Source organism: Mirounga angustirostris, unplaced genomic scaffold (assembly GCF_029215605.1).
Source record: "Mirounga angustirostris isolate CCGP_5_RB_7025 unplaced genomic scaffold, mMirAng1.0.hap1 SCAF_8, whole genome shotgun sequence".
NCBI classification, from domain to species: Eukaryota; Metazoa; Chordata; class Mammalia; order Carnivora; family Phocidae; genus Mirounga; species Mirounga angustirostris.
Window position 1 is genome coordinate 56,137 of NW_026991716.1, and position 14,901 is coordinate 71,037.

A 14,901-nucleotide genomic window follows, 5' to 3' on the forward strand; every position below is an offset into this window, starting at 1 on the left:
CCCCAGTCCTACGCGCCCGATTCGGCCAAGTGGCACGGCGAGACGCCGCACCCAGCACACATGGCAGCAGAGATCTATCTGAGGGGGCAGGCGGAAGCCTACCTTTTACGGGGTGACAGATAGTTCAGCCTTGTCTAGACTCCCTGGAGGAAAAACTTGCCATTAATTGCAATAATGCAGAAAAGATTTCCATGTAGGGAGAATGCCTGGTGACACCGGGAGCTCATAAATCCAGCACATGGAGGAGAACAAAGGCCTGAGCTGCCTGCCCACTGAGGAGGGTGTCACGTGCAGGGTAGCCAGGCAAAGGGGCCTGGGGCGGAGGGGGCCAGCAGGAACCGCAGGGCAGCAAGCATCCCAACAGCCCCTCCTGAGGGCCCCAAGGTTCACTCGTGCCGCTGGCCACCCCCTTCCAGCTTCCGTCCCTGCTCCCTTCCAGGGGCTGGAATAGGACAGCTGGCCCAGACCTAAATCTAACCCGCCCACTCGAGGCTGCACCGGGACGACCATGCCCGGGCTGCAAAGCTGACTGGCAGGACTAGGCCCAGAGCAGAAACTACACATGCCGTTGGCAGGCTGAGGGCTGCTTTCTCTTTGTTTTTTTTCTCATCACTGACTGATTTATCCTGTATCTTTTGCCTTAAATCACTTCATCTGACTTTGCTTCTGTTTGAAGTCACAACTACCACAGGTCTGAGTCCGAGTCACTCAATACCGTCCAGAACTCCCTGCCCGAACCACCTGAGATGGTCCCGTGGGGCCCCAGGGTCCCCACGGCCTCCCTCTGGCAGCTCCCGTCTCACGGACCCTCAGCCCCATTCCTAACAAGGTCTGTGAAGACCTGAGCGACAGTGCGCCCCACCTTAGATCCCGCCCCTGCCACACGCACGACCGCAAGCACATTAGGATGGGACCTCTGAGGGCCCATTTGACTGCCATCATAATGAGCTCTCCACAGAGGAGACGTCGCTGAGAGCAAGCCATGAGGAAACAGGACCCCGTTCCCAACACGGCGGGACGCGTGCTGCGGGGCTTCTAAGCTGCATCTGACGCCCGCTCTTGTTCACAGCATGCTCGAGCGATGCCCAAGCTTCTGCGCTCAGGCCCGCAAGAGACATCACCAAGAGACACGACCAAGCAGGGCTTTCCTATCACCTTTTCTAAGCAGGTGTTTTCAAAGTCAACAACATGACCCTTTAAGGGGTTCGAGTTCAGCACCAGTTCCCTTGAATTTACACCCAGTGATGGGCCGGGGGGCAGACTGGGAGCAGGCATTCGCTCTTGCTGGCTTCTCCACCCCCAGGGCCCGCTGCTCCCTGACACAGTCTCATCTAAAAACGAAATCCGAGAGGAGTCTTCTGAAGGACATTCACCGAGGTCAGCCCACACTGATGGCACAACCCCAAGGACAGGTGGCTCCTGCACGTGCTCTCGCGCCCTACTGAGGAAGGGGCCAGGAGAACAGCGTGCTCCAGCCACTGCCAGACTTTTCACTGACCAGGCCCAATCCTGCAGAGTTCCCTCGGGGCCGGGCTCAGAAAGTGACAGAGGCCAGAGCCAGCGGGTCACCAAAATCAAGCGTCCAAAGCCAGAGGGGCCAAGCCAGGAATCCGGAGGAGAGACCCAGCCAGCGGCCTGGGGGGCGTGGGGCCCTGGGCCTGCACCTGCCCAGCCCTTGCCCCCAGGGCCGGCACCGAAGGCCACAGGACAGCGCCGCTGAGCTGCCCGCCACGTGCCAAAGGCAGCTGAGCTTGGGGCTAGAAGCCACCGTCCAGCATCTACAGCACTGCCTGCAACAGAGGCACCACCAGGACACCCTAGGCCTGTGCCGCCTGCCTGCAGGGCACAAGGGGGGGCGGGGGGGCGGGGCCGGCCAGCCCGGGAGTCAGGACTTTCTTCCTACAAGGTTGCTGGAGGACCAGGTCAGGAAACAGAGGCTCCCCAGAACTGGGACACGGGGGACAGCAGCAATTCAGCGTTACCCTCCACATTCAAGTGTCCCCCCAAAGCACCCTGATCGGGGCTGTGTTCTCCAGCTCTGCGCACGGCCAGAACAAGGCTGGCAACACACACACACACACACACACACACACACAGACTTTCTGGACGAAGCGACAGGACCCCCTCCACTTCCTGCAGGCCTGTCTGTGACCACCCTTCGGCAGCACTGTGCTGAGGTGTGCTGAGGACAGAGACCACGCCCGGGCCTGGGAGTCCACTCGGACTTCTTCAGGGGCTCGCAGCCCCCAGCACGTCATCTGCCAGAGGTCCAGGGGGTTCAGTGACCGCAGCGGGACAGGTGCAAGCAAGGCTGCTCACACGGGGCGGCTGGAGGGAGAGGCGTGCGGAGCCAGGGGAGAGAGCCGTCACGGCGCGCTAACTCAGGATTAAGTAATGTGCTGTCAGTTTAAGTAGCACTATCATCTGCCAAGGGACAATAAAGACAGGATGCGCCGCGTGTAAGGATAAGTTAAGTGAAGACACAGGATGATGGGAAATGGCTCAAACAATGAATACACATTGGGTCTTACTAGCCGTTAAAGTTCTGTTAACATTCCTGATGTGTTTGTCTAAAGAGTCGGAATTCATTAAAAGTAGTTCAAACTTGAAACTCTTCCCAAAGTATCTTTTCTACGAACCAGCTTACACTCAGGAACAGTAATAAAAGAGTTGTTACTATCTGTCACCACCGGGGCTGAAAAAATGCAAACGTGGCAGGCATTCCCAGCTCATTCGCTCGCCAGACATCAGACGCCTGAGCACCAAGAAAGGTTTCTCCTAAAAAACCTCAAAGGACATCCCTGCACAGAAGGCTCCCGGGAGGGCTCGAGAGGTCCCCGTCTTCACTCTGCAAACATGCCATGCCCTCATGGGTCCCCAAGGCAGGACCCGGCCAGCACCGCGGGGCGCTCCGGTTGCTGAACCACTCTGTGGTCTAAAACACGAAAGACACTAAACCCAAGAAGGCCACTGTGCCCATGAGGACTTACAAAAATCTGATTTCAGAAATCTGAAAACACTCTCCCATATGCATGACCCACACACAGCACACAAAGCACCATGGAGATCATTTCTGTGCAAGGAACAACATCATCCACAGTTCTGCTGGGAGGACTGGGGGGCTCGCATCCCTGGAAACCCAGGAGCGATGTGGCCCAGAAAGAAGTGACCACAGCACAAGCTTTTGCAACTTGATCCAAGGAACACCAGCCCCATATGAATTCTAACACCTGATGAATGACACCAAGTAAGAGCCCGTAACAGATCTAACATGTGCACTAAAAGGCAGCCACCTACCACACAGAATAGCCGCCGGACATACCAAGACGGCCCCTGATGATTTGTCACGATGTTAATTAATAACCTAGAGCTCTCTTAAAGCAAGCAATGAGGCCGAGTGTGGTGTGGGAATTACCTGACACTCACCTCCTTCAAACATGACAACTTACGCCCCACGTTCTGCGCTCGAGACAAGTGTTTAATAGGTTAGCAAAGGCACAGATGTCTCACTACACTCGAAACACTTTCAAACAGAACAGCGCAGTGTCACTATTACCAGACCAAAGATTCAACACAACAACCACAGCTACACGTCCAAGCGTTGTGAAGAAACGGGCTGGTCAGAAAAAAGCATTTTTCAAATTCAGGAGCGACCAGACTTCCCTTCTGGCGGTGCGGCTCACCAGATGGCCGCTGACCTGCTCCCGCCAGGCCCTGGAACAATCCACCCCCAACAACCAGACTTACCTCCAGAAGATACAGTCCCTCAATACCAGGAAGTTTACAAATAAAATCCACCACGTTAAGAGAATAAGGGTGCAAAAATATTCTCGTATCAGATGACGGGGGAAGGACTTGTTAGACCTCAACAACCATTTATGACTTCAACACCACGAGCAAGGCGGCACCCCTCACATGACAAACAGCATCTGTAAGGCTTAGAGTAACTACCCTAAGTCAGTGTAATGTGAACAGGCCTCCCGTTACGATCAGGACTGACACCGGGATGCCTGCTTCCCCCACTGTCCTCAGCATTGTGGCAGGAGTTTTCGCCAGCAAAACAAAACAAATAGAAAAGAAAAAGAAACTGCCATTATCCACAAGTAATATGATTACCTTCTCTAAAACCTCAACCACATCCACACACAAAACATGAGAACTGATGAAAGAAGTTAGTAAAATGTGCCAGATAGAAGATTCACTGACAAAAGTCAACAGCCTTTCTAGAGAGTATCCAAAGAAGGCAAGAAAGAAAACATTGTTTAAAAATAAAAGATCCAGGGCGCCTGGGTGGCTCAGTCATTAAGCGTCTGCCTTTGGCTCAGGTCATGATCCCAGGGTCCCGATGCGGGCATCGAGCTCCCTGCTCCGCGGGAAGCCTGCTTCTCCCTCTCACGCTCTCCCTGCTTGTGTTCCCTCTCTCGCTGTGTCTCTCTCTGCCAAATAAATAAATAAAATCTTTAAAAATAAATAAATAAAAATAAAAGATCCAGAGAACTAAAGAAATGCAAAAACAAAATGTGAATTCTCTCCAACTGATGGGCAGATTCAATGTGATTTCTAGGATTTTCATGAAACTAACGAGCTGATTTTACATTTTCACGAATGGCCCAGAATGAGGCACGGGCAGCCTGGCCTGCAGGACGGCAAAACCACAGAAACAAGAAGAGGAAGCCAGCAGAGGGACAAACGTACAGACAGACCAGCAGAATGGATGACAACCCACACGGAGCCCACATACGTATGGAATCCTGATTTAAGACCGAGCCGATCCATGGGTGGGGGCACAACTGCTTATCCACGTGGGGAACGTGTTCAGAAATCAGACTGCCACATCAAACTCCACGCACATAAGGTCCATTCCAAACAGACTATGGCTCTAAACCTAAAGGACAGAACTTTAAAACTCTTGGAAGAAAGATTCAGGCTTCTTTGAAATCATGAGGTTAAACAGAATGTCTTAAGATGCAAAAAGGCGGGGCACCTGCGTGGCACAGTCGGTTAAGTGTCCGCCTCCCAGTTTAGGCTCAGGTCATGATCTCAGGGTTGTGAGATCAAGCCCTGTGTCAGGACCCATGCTCAGCACAGAGTTTGCTTGAGTTTCTCTCTCCCCCTCTCTTCCTCCCCCCAAATGCACGCATGTACGCTCTCTCTCTCACTCAAATAAATAAATCTTTAAAAAATAAAAACAGATGGGGCACCTGGGTGGCTCAGATGGTTAAGCGTCTGCCTTCGGCTCAGGTCATGATCCCAGAGTCCTGGGATCGAGTCCCGCATCGGGCCCTCTGCTCCTTGGGAGCCTGTTTCTCCCTCTGCCTCTCTCTCTGTCTCTCATAAATAAATAAATAAAATATTTAAAAAAAAAAAAGAGGAAAAATTTTAAATAAATAAATAAAAAATAAAAACAGATGCAAAAAGGCATAATCATAAAGGTGAAGACCAGGGAACTGGCTACAGTAAATTGAATGTCTACTCACCATCAGGGTGAAGAACAACCCACTACTGGAAGGGAGATGCATGTATCCATATGCATCCAAAACAGAATTAGCACCCTCAACAGATTGGCAACTCCTTTAAATCAACAGAACAAGCTAACAAACACCACAACAGAAATATGGAACAAAAGCATTTCACAAGAGAAGAAACACAAATGGCCAAGAAACCTATGAAAAAATACTTGACTTCATGTGCACTTAAGGGAGTGAAAGTCAAAAGCCCAGCAGGCCACCACTTCATGTCCACAGCCAGGGCAGGGGGCTCGGCCTGACAATCCCAAGTGCAGGTGAGGGACGGCGCTGGGCACTCTCCCCAAGACCTCCACCCAGTGTCAGCTGTGCACACTGCGCCAGCCCCCAGGACCCCTCCCCGTACACACCCCAGAGGCACTCTCTACGCGCACACTGGGCTCACACAGGAACGTGCACAGCGACGTCCTGAGAAAACACACAGGAGTGAAAATGGCCAGAATGCCCAAGCGGCGTGAGACCGGAGGGATCAACACACACACCAAGCAGCAGAGAACTATGTGGCACCGAAAAATGAACGCCACCCACAGGCACCAACACATAACCCTGAAAACCAAATGCTGTGACATAAAGAGCAACCACAGATATATTCAGAATGATCCCATTACAATATAGAAACTAAAAAGGGTAAAGATATATATATGCATATAAACACATGATAAAACCAGACAGCAAAGCAAGAGAATGGTCAACCAAAATTCAAGAGAATGGTCACCTGCTGGGAGACAGGGAGGTGTTTGGGGAGGGCCAGAGAGGGGCCTTCACAGACACTAGCTCTTGCTCTTTCTTCAGCTAACAGTGGGCATCTGTAAGTTAATGCTTACTCGTGTCTTTGAGTTTGAACATATATGTTATAGAAATCCTTCTGCTCTGATATGTTTTGCCACAAAAACAGACAGAAAAGGAAAGATCTATGGATCAGAGTCCTGATATATATACCAGGGGAGTTTAGCGAACTGATTATATAACAAATAAGTACTTCAGGGCCTCTCACAAACGCATCCCCACCTCTGTGGAGGGAATGGCTCAATTATGACCCAAAGGAAGAGACGAGGAGGAAGAAGCCGCAGAAAGGGGAGCACTGAACACGCCCAACACCTGCAGGACCCTCCAGCATCACCTCTCCTGTGGGAGGACCTGCAGAATACCCACACAGGAGGAGTGTGTGATTTAATGTGGCATCATTCAGCCACCGTGCCACACACCAGGCACCACCACAGGGACCGCAGGAGGAAGGGGTCCCGGGCCCCGTTCTCACAGTCTGACGAGACCGAGCCAGGAGCTCAGCCACGGCCAGAATCCTGGCAGACAGCTCACAGATTCGCTGAGTTGACCCAACAGACCCCTGCCAGGCAGCCGGGATGGAAGACACCAGCGTGCAGGCTGCTGCGCCTCCGAGCGAGGTCGCATGGGACAGAGACTCTGAATGGGCTGCAGCAGGAAACACGAGCACTGCCGGGCCCACCGTGGCAGGAGCAGGTGGGGCTGACCTGGCCGGCTCAGGCCTGGGTCTAGGGGTCAGCCACGCAGAGCAGGCTGCTGAGGAGTCCTCCATGGGTAAATGCCAGGAACCCACTTGGATGTGGCCCCAGATCGTTGGTGGCCAACCCCAGAGCCTCCAGAAGCGGTCTTCCTCCGGCTACTACCGGCCCGGCCGTGGGCAGGGGGCAGAGCCCACGCGTCTCCATACAAGAGCACAGGAAGTGCACGGCCGCAGGCAGGAGCCCACTCTGAACGTCCCCTGTGCTCCGCTTCTATGTGCCTCCTAGAAAATGTCCATCCTTCAGGGCCATGGAAAACTCATCACCCTAATTCTAAAAACTGCACATAAATAATGTGGCTTAAAAAGCCTGCATGTTTCATTATCCTCTGTGTCTTTTTAAATGTAATGAGACATCACTTCTGCATGGCTAATTGGAAAAAGCATCTCATTTCCCTAATTTGTGAAACTGCTCTAAGAAGCAGATAACCAGAGGGCAGAAAATGTAATAACCACGGAGGCAAAGTCACTCAGTAGATGATGAACTTCTCAGGAGAAAAGGCCCAGCAGCGATATTTGAATATGGTTCTTGTAATAAACTCACTGCACCCACCATAGTAGCCACAGGGCCACCGGTCCGAATTCGTATTTTTTTAATGTAACAAATCTAGTTTGTTCAATACTGAGCAAAAGATTAAAAATAAATAAATAAAAAAAACAGGGAGCCAGAAAGTTATGAATTTTACTTTCAGACAACAACATTGGATAAAAACATTATCAATTTCAGCAAAATCTCCTAAATCCCATGAGGTTCCAGGAGATGCTCCAGACACCCAGGACACAGCCAGGGCCCAGCCCGGCCCTCAGGAGCGGACAAACAGGAAGAGGGAGTCGTGTCATAAACAAAAAGTCACACACAATCCCACAGGAAGCGCCGCGAGAGGGTCATCAGGGACTGCGCCTCTGACAAGACCACCTTCCAGTAAGATCTGAAGGCCCAGAGGGAACCAGACACTCACTCGTCACAGGTGAGAGAAAGAGGCATCTGGTCAGCTGTTCATCGACAAGTAGCCGTGAATAGCGGCTCCGGGACACATGCTGCCTCAGGCACTGGAGCTAGAAGGTCTGCTGTCCTCCTGGGACCCATTCAACCTGGGGGGGGGGGCGGTAACCTCCTGACAAAGGCCACAGGCTCCAGCTGAGCCTCTGCTTCCCGGCTGGGAGCGCCTGGGCGATGGCCATCCGGCCCTACACCATCCACTCTGCTCATTTCAAGACCTTCCTATCAGCAGTTAAACAAGTCCCAAGGCCTCCAAATCTAGCTGAGCTTCCATAAAATAGGGATTTCCAGGGTGAGCTAGCCCCAAGCAAAAGGTCTGAAAAGCAATTCGATAGTGAGCAAAAATGGAACAGACACATCATCAAAGATCTACACATGGCAAATCAGCATCTGTAAAAATGCTCAACATCATGAGTCATCAGGGAACTGCAAATTATAACCCCATAGATACATTACACACCCGCTCAAAACTGGCGAGAATTAAAAAGGCTGGCAATACCGAGTACTGACAAGGATATGGAGCAAGACTCTCATGCCCTGCCGGTGCAAGTGCAGACTGGGACAGCCACTGTGGAAACTAGGTTGTCAGTTTCTCATGAAGCAGATGCACATTCACGTCCCATACAACCACCCTTCTGCCATGTACTCAGCACAGAGGGGACACAGGGGCCTTCGCTAGCACTCTACAAGGTTTACAGCAAATCTGCGATGACCCCACTTGGGAAGAGCCCGAGTACTCATCGAGTACTGGCCAATGGGTAACCACACTGAGGTATACACCCAGACAACAGAGTCCCACTTAGCAGCGACATGTGACAATGCGAACGAGTGTCTGAGCTCCAAGAGAGGCCACTCAGGCAAGGCTGCAATTCGTGTGATTCCATTTGTAGGACATTCTTAAAAAGTAAACCTCGAGAGACTGAAAGTGGATGAGTACTTCACAGGGGCATGGGGTGGGGACGGGAGGCTGACAGCAAAGGGAACTTTTCAGGGTGATGGAAATGTTCTAGATCATGATTCAAGTGGTTGTCATATTGCTACATACAGGTATCAAACCAATCTAACTGCACACTTCAAAGAGGTGAATTTTATTTTATGTCCGCTAGACCTCAGTGAAGCCACAGGAGGAAGAGGACGGGGGGAGGTGGAGAAGGACCACCAAAGCAGAACCAGACCTCGCCTGCTGAGTGAATCAGGGAACGTGGGGACGGATGGGGGGAAATGCCGAAACCCTTCTTCCCGAGCAGTCAGAAGCCCCAGCCTTCGGGGAGGCACACGGACCAGCTACAATCGGAGTGACATTTTCCCGGTTCCATACACCAAGGACAAGCCATGACTCCGTTCTGGCCGCAGGATGTGAGAAGCACTGCGAGCAACTTCTACAAAACAGGTGGAAAGGGAGGGGCACGACCTTCTGTGCGTGTGGTCCTTCATGCTGCTCAAAGACAAACGTGATGCAGAGAGCTAGACAGAGCGGCCAGCGGGGACCATGAGGGGGAGGCCAAGCACAGAGGAGCAGCCACCCCACGGCCAGCAAGCCCGTGCCTGAGACAGGAACACCCTTCTGTGTGGTCAGGCCACCAACTGACTGTTGCAGAAACCCCTGAGCCAAGCCTCCATAACGTCAGAAACTAGAACCGGGTCTGCCTACCGCCAATCACAAGGCCATACTTTTCCTAAAGCCCCTTGCTTATCACCTCACTCCCTGCACACCCAGAGCTGGGCCCAAATGGCCCTCTCCTGCATGTGGCAGCCTGCCTGAGCCCCACGTCCTCCCGGGGAGCCCAGCAGCCCCTTGGGTAGCACTGCCCTGCTGAGCGGGGGCCTAGGCAGGGTCTGCAGCTCCAGGGGACGCACACGAGCCCAGAGCAAGAAACCGTTTAACAGAGAGACCGGTTGCCAGGGAAGAGGCGCCACAAAACAATGGGACCAAGGTCCCAGGACATCAGAGACAAGTAGACCAATCAACACCAACTGCGGCTGTGAGCTCAGCTCTGCAAGGAAGGTGTCAAGTGTTGGGAAAAATATAAAAATGAAATAAACCAAAGGTCTATGGCTGACTCCACCTTCCATTAAATAAGTAAAAAAGAGATAACAATATCTTATCTCTTGTTTCCCAGATACAGTAAGTACAACTGCTGAAGAAGACAATCAAAAAGAAGTGTCTCAAAATGAATACTTCTGTGGAAGACTAATTTTCTCCTTTTGTGTTCTATAATCTGGAAGTATTTTTGCTTTTGTCATCCAGGATTTTTGTTCAACAAACTTACCAAACATACAAGAGACAGCAAAGTTTAAAAGTGCATTTAGGGGAGCAATCAAGATGCAAAGAAAATACTTCAAACGGTAAAAAAAAAAATCCATTTTAAAGAGATACTGTTTATAATAGCAACAAAAAATATGATAATTAAGAATGAATCTAATAAAACACACACAAGACCTTTTATGGAGCCCATTCTAAAACTACACTGAAATGGCCTAGAACATGGAGAATCCAAACGTTGGTGACAAGGGAGACTGGGATTCACGAAGACGTCCATCCTCCCAAACTGGTCTCCAGACTCTGTGCAGCTCCCACCACACGACCAGCAGACAGTAAACACCAACGGGGCACAGAGAAGCTGGGGCCATCTGACCGTGAGGCTCAGGTGGGCGTGCGAGGGCCTGAGGCCTACCAGCGAAGGGGGGGATGGGGCTCCGCCCACGGGGCCACTCAGGACACAGCTGGACTCACTGGCCGGTGTGGTGTTGAGGGAAGACACCTTGAATCCTGGGCCAAAACAGAGACCACGGAAACACGTGTACAAGTGTGAGGACGAATACCAGAAGGGAGGCTGCGAACACGGGCAGACGAGGTGGAGGCCACGCACGAGGCCGGGCCCGGCAGATCCCTTCATGGGCAAGTTCCCTGGAGTCCTACCTCACATCATGCACAGCAGGCACTGACAGATGCATGGAACATCTGAAGAGATGGAGAAGCTCGACCACATGGAAACAAGGAACTTCTGGTCCCCAAAAGCCGCCAAGAAGGACGTGAGAAGCAGCCACGGCGTGGAAGAGGACGCGTGTGACCCGCGAAATGACAAAGATTTAGAATCCTTAACATACAAAGACCAGCAGCCGATAAAAAATTAGATCAACAACCCAAAAGAAAAATGGGCAAAAGACAGAAACAAGCATCTCACAGAGGAGGGAAGACAGGAACCCATAAATCCAGGAAGAGGTGCTCGCTGCCACCTGGAACAAGAGACACGCAGACGAAGGCCACCACAAGAATGCCCGCCAGAGGGATACGAAGTGGGAAGTCCTGGCAGGGATGTGGAGCACGGCACGCACACTCCGCAAGGGAGCTCTCGAGGAGCACAGCCCACCTGGGAGCAGCGGACACCATCCTGCGGGTTCAGGAGGCTCACACCCCAGCACACAACTAGTTCATGTCTACAGCAGTGCCCCAGAGAAACTCCTGCCCATGGGCACCTGCAAGAAAGCGCCTGAAGGTCCCGAGCACAGAACATGAGACCCCACTCAAATACCCGGCAATGGGAAAAAGGCCGCAGAGAGTGCGCGATATTTAAATGATGGATTGTTATACAACTGGACACAAGATTGGATGAATCTGAGAACATAACATGGAAGAAAACCACAAGCTGCAGATGGACAAGGCTACTGGAGGAAGGATGCGGCCCCCACTGCTTCCTGGAGAGGGACTGACCACAACACCACACGACACGCGCTGAGGTCGTGGGGAGTCACAGAGTCAGGAGGTCGGTCATGTCCTGGGGGCCCTTTGAGAGCAGGGTGAGAACTGGGAGCAGCTCCAACACGATGGGTCCAACGCGAGTGGGGTTCCCGGTCCTCAGTGGGGATGGACACGAGGGTACGCTCTATCTGCACACGCCCGTATCCTTTATATGCCTCAATATTACACACAAAATATTTTAAGAACAATCTGCGGTTCTTGTCCGGGACTATGTTCACAAGGGCTACCCCCAAACCTGTGGTGGGTAAGCACCCCAACGGCACCAACCATCTCACTAGTTCCGTGGGAACCCGCCACCCCGACGGAGGAAACACCCTCCCCACAGGCATTTCCAGATCCCCGGCTCTTACCTCTGTCACTTTGGGTTGAAGTATTAATGCTTCTGGACTCATTCGAGGGATGTCTATATGGATCTGGAGATGCAGGAGAAAGATGTATTACTTTACAAGATGACAAATGTCATTATAAGCATGTGCTTAAAATAGCAACCCTTAACAACAGCAATGAATTTACTCTGGACTCTAAGCTGCTCCCACTCTGAAAACACAAATTCCTTACGTCACCGAGTTCGGCTCCAGAGGAGTTGGCCAGTGCTACCTGAATGGGGCTCCCTAAGTCCCAGCGTGAAGGCTTGCCTGACACTTCCCGACCAAACAGTTGCTGCTGCGTGATTAGGAAGAGAGCAGCCCTCAGCTCTTCAGCAACATAATCCATAGCAATTAGTAAACATTGATTTCCAGGCTCGGACACGGGGAGCACTTCAGGGGCATCGATAGTGTACAAGTTCTCGGCGGTGACAGCTTCTTCGTGGCACCCAGGCCACATTCTTCACTTCACAGAGTCCGTGGGGATCCAGGGCACTTCTCAAAGGAAGCACTTGAAAACCTCTGCTGGTGTTAGCTGATCCCTACTTGGCCCCCGACTGACCTGAGTCATCACGAAGGCCCCCACTCTGCACGGGAAAACACCTGCCGTTCAAGCAGCAACCGAGTAAGAGCGTTCAGGCCTTGAGCCGGCATCACAGGCTGGCTCCCAATATCCCACACGAATATCTCCCACTGGCCAACACGGTCACCATCCCCATCACCCAGGGAAAGGTCTGCTGAAGGAAGACGTGCACATTTTAATGCCAAGAGGGAGTCTACGATTCAGGTCCATCCCCCTGTCTTCGTACGTGACCACAAGGATCCTACTATCCACAGGACCAGGACAGTGTCCTCACTCTGCCTTATTAGCGCTGCAGCCTTGGCTACAGCACTCAGGCCCTGCGGCTCGGCGTCCTTGTCTAGAAGGTGCCTGCCATACCTCAAAGGGTGACTGGTGAAGAGAGCACAAGGTGGATCGACAGCCTAGGGACCCCCGCCAACCACACCGTTCTGCAGCGTGGGGGCTGCTTCCCCACTGACGGGCTCCTGCCTGGGGCTCTTCCCTCAGGGGAGAACCCGGAAACCAGCAGCCCCTCAGCAGCATCCAGCCAGGGGAGAGAACCGGGAGGGAGTTGGGGGCCAGTGGACTCAGCATTCGGGGAGCACAGTCCATGGGCAGCAATGAAGGACAATGGGAAGGAAAATGAGAGGTAAGGAGCCAGACAAGAGCAACACAGGAAACGATGAACCCCAAGCCCTCTGAGCAACCCGGGGAAGATTGAGGAAGCGGAGACATGCGTGCGACCCGATGTGCGAAGGAGGCCTGCGGGCAGCGGGGCTGGGAGGGAGGGGTGAACCATCCAGCCTAGGGGGCCCGAGGATTCCAGCCCGACGCACGCCCTGCACCAGGGCATCCTCGAGGGCCACCCTGAGAACACTGCCCTCATGCCATCGTACTCAGGCACACGTCTGCCCCCCCTTACACAAGAGCTGCCCATCATGTGCTTTCTGAGTGGCCAGGACAGCAGGCACCGTAACTCCACCCACCGTGGTCTGTGCCAACAGGAGGAGGAGGTCCAACCTGAGAGGGGGCGCTGCACAAGGCTGGGCACAAGGGGCTCTGTGGACCCCTCCAGGCCACCTGCTCCCCACGTACAGGGCTGAGATGTAGGGGAGGCCCAGACGGCTGCAGAACTCCTCCCTCCTAGGGAGGACACACCGGATGAATCTCGAATCTGACCGACTCGGTGTGCTCTGGGCATGACGTCTTCCACCAGACACTAAGCACACGGACAGAGGACACAGAGGGGTGTAAAAGCAGGCCGCGGCCCCGCGCTCCTGCCACCTCCTGGCAGTGTGGGAGGGCGGGGCACCCACCAGGAGCAGGCAGCAGGGAGACAGCAGGTGCCCGAGCCCCAGACCAGCCCAGGCTCTGCCTGGACAGAACAGCGTGTCGGAGACAGGAGCCGCAAAGACAGGATGGGGTCCACCTCCAGCAGGCGGGTCTGCAAAGCCAGCAAGCCAACCAAACTGCCACAGGCTGCGTTGTTCTCAGCTATATTAATGTAGACACATTCTGGGAGTTTGCAATAATATGGAAGCTTTTTATTACCCATCATAGTAACTGAATAAAGATGCATGTAACCCATTTTTTATTAACTTTCCCTTATGAAATTCATAATAGAACACAGCTTGGTAACTCTTATAGATGGATGCTGGTATCATCCTTTGGAAGTCTTTCTCTTGAATGAAAATTCATGAGGAACATATTCAAAACAATACCAAATTGGCCCATTCCCTAAAATTAGTGAAGTGTAAAGAAAAACCTGGTAACCTGATATTTCCCTAACCAAATCCAAATGCAACCTCTCTCAAATCAGTTTCTCGTGCCCTCGGAGCCACTGAGGCGAGGCTGAGGATGAGCCAGAGGCAGAGGGCCCCGAGGCAGAGGGGCCCCGCCCCAGGAGGCAACAGAAGTGAGTTCCTGCCCTCTTCTGGGTCCCCACTCTCAAGCATGACAATCCTCCAAGCTCCACTGTATCCCATCCGTGAGGAAGATATTTCCCCAGAATCCATTAACCTTGAAGAACCTCCGGTTATCAGTCAGAGGGAAGACCTGTCTTTGGAGCTTTCTAACAGATCTATACCGAAATGACAGAGAGATGTGGACAGCCCACATTTGAGGCAGAAAAATTCGGCAAGGCTCCTTC

The 14,901-nt window shown here is 52.6% G+C and overlaps 1 protein-coding gene across 1 annotated transcript in view; it reads right to left on the reverse strand.

The window, feature by feature from the left end:
• LOC135365510 (TBC1 domain family member 22A-like) overlaps positions 1-14,901 on the reverse strand; it is a 136,466-nt gene that overhangs the window by 36,004 nt on the left and 85,561 nt on the right. The window contains exon 7 of the mRNA XM_064597038.1: positions 12,176-12,238. The gene's annotated coding sequence lies outside the window, so the exon portion shown is untranslated. The remainder of the gene's footprint in view (positions 1-12,175; positions 12,239-14,901) is intronic.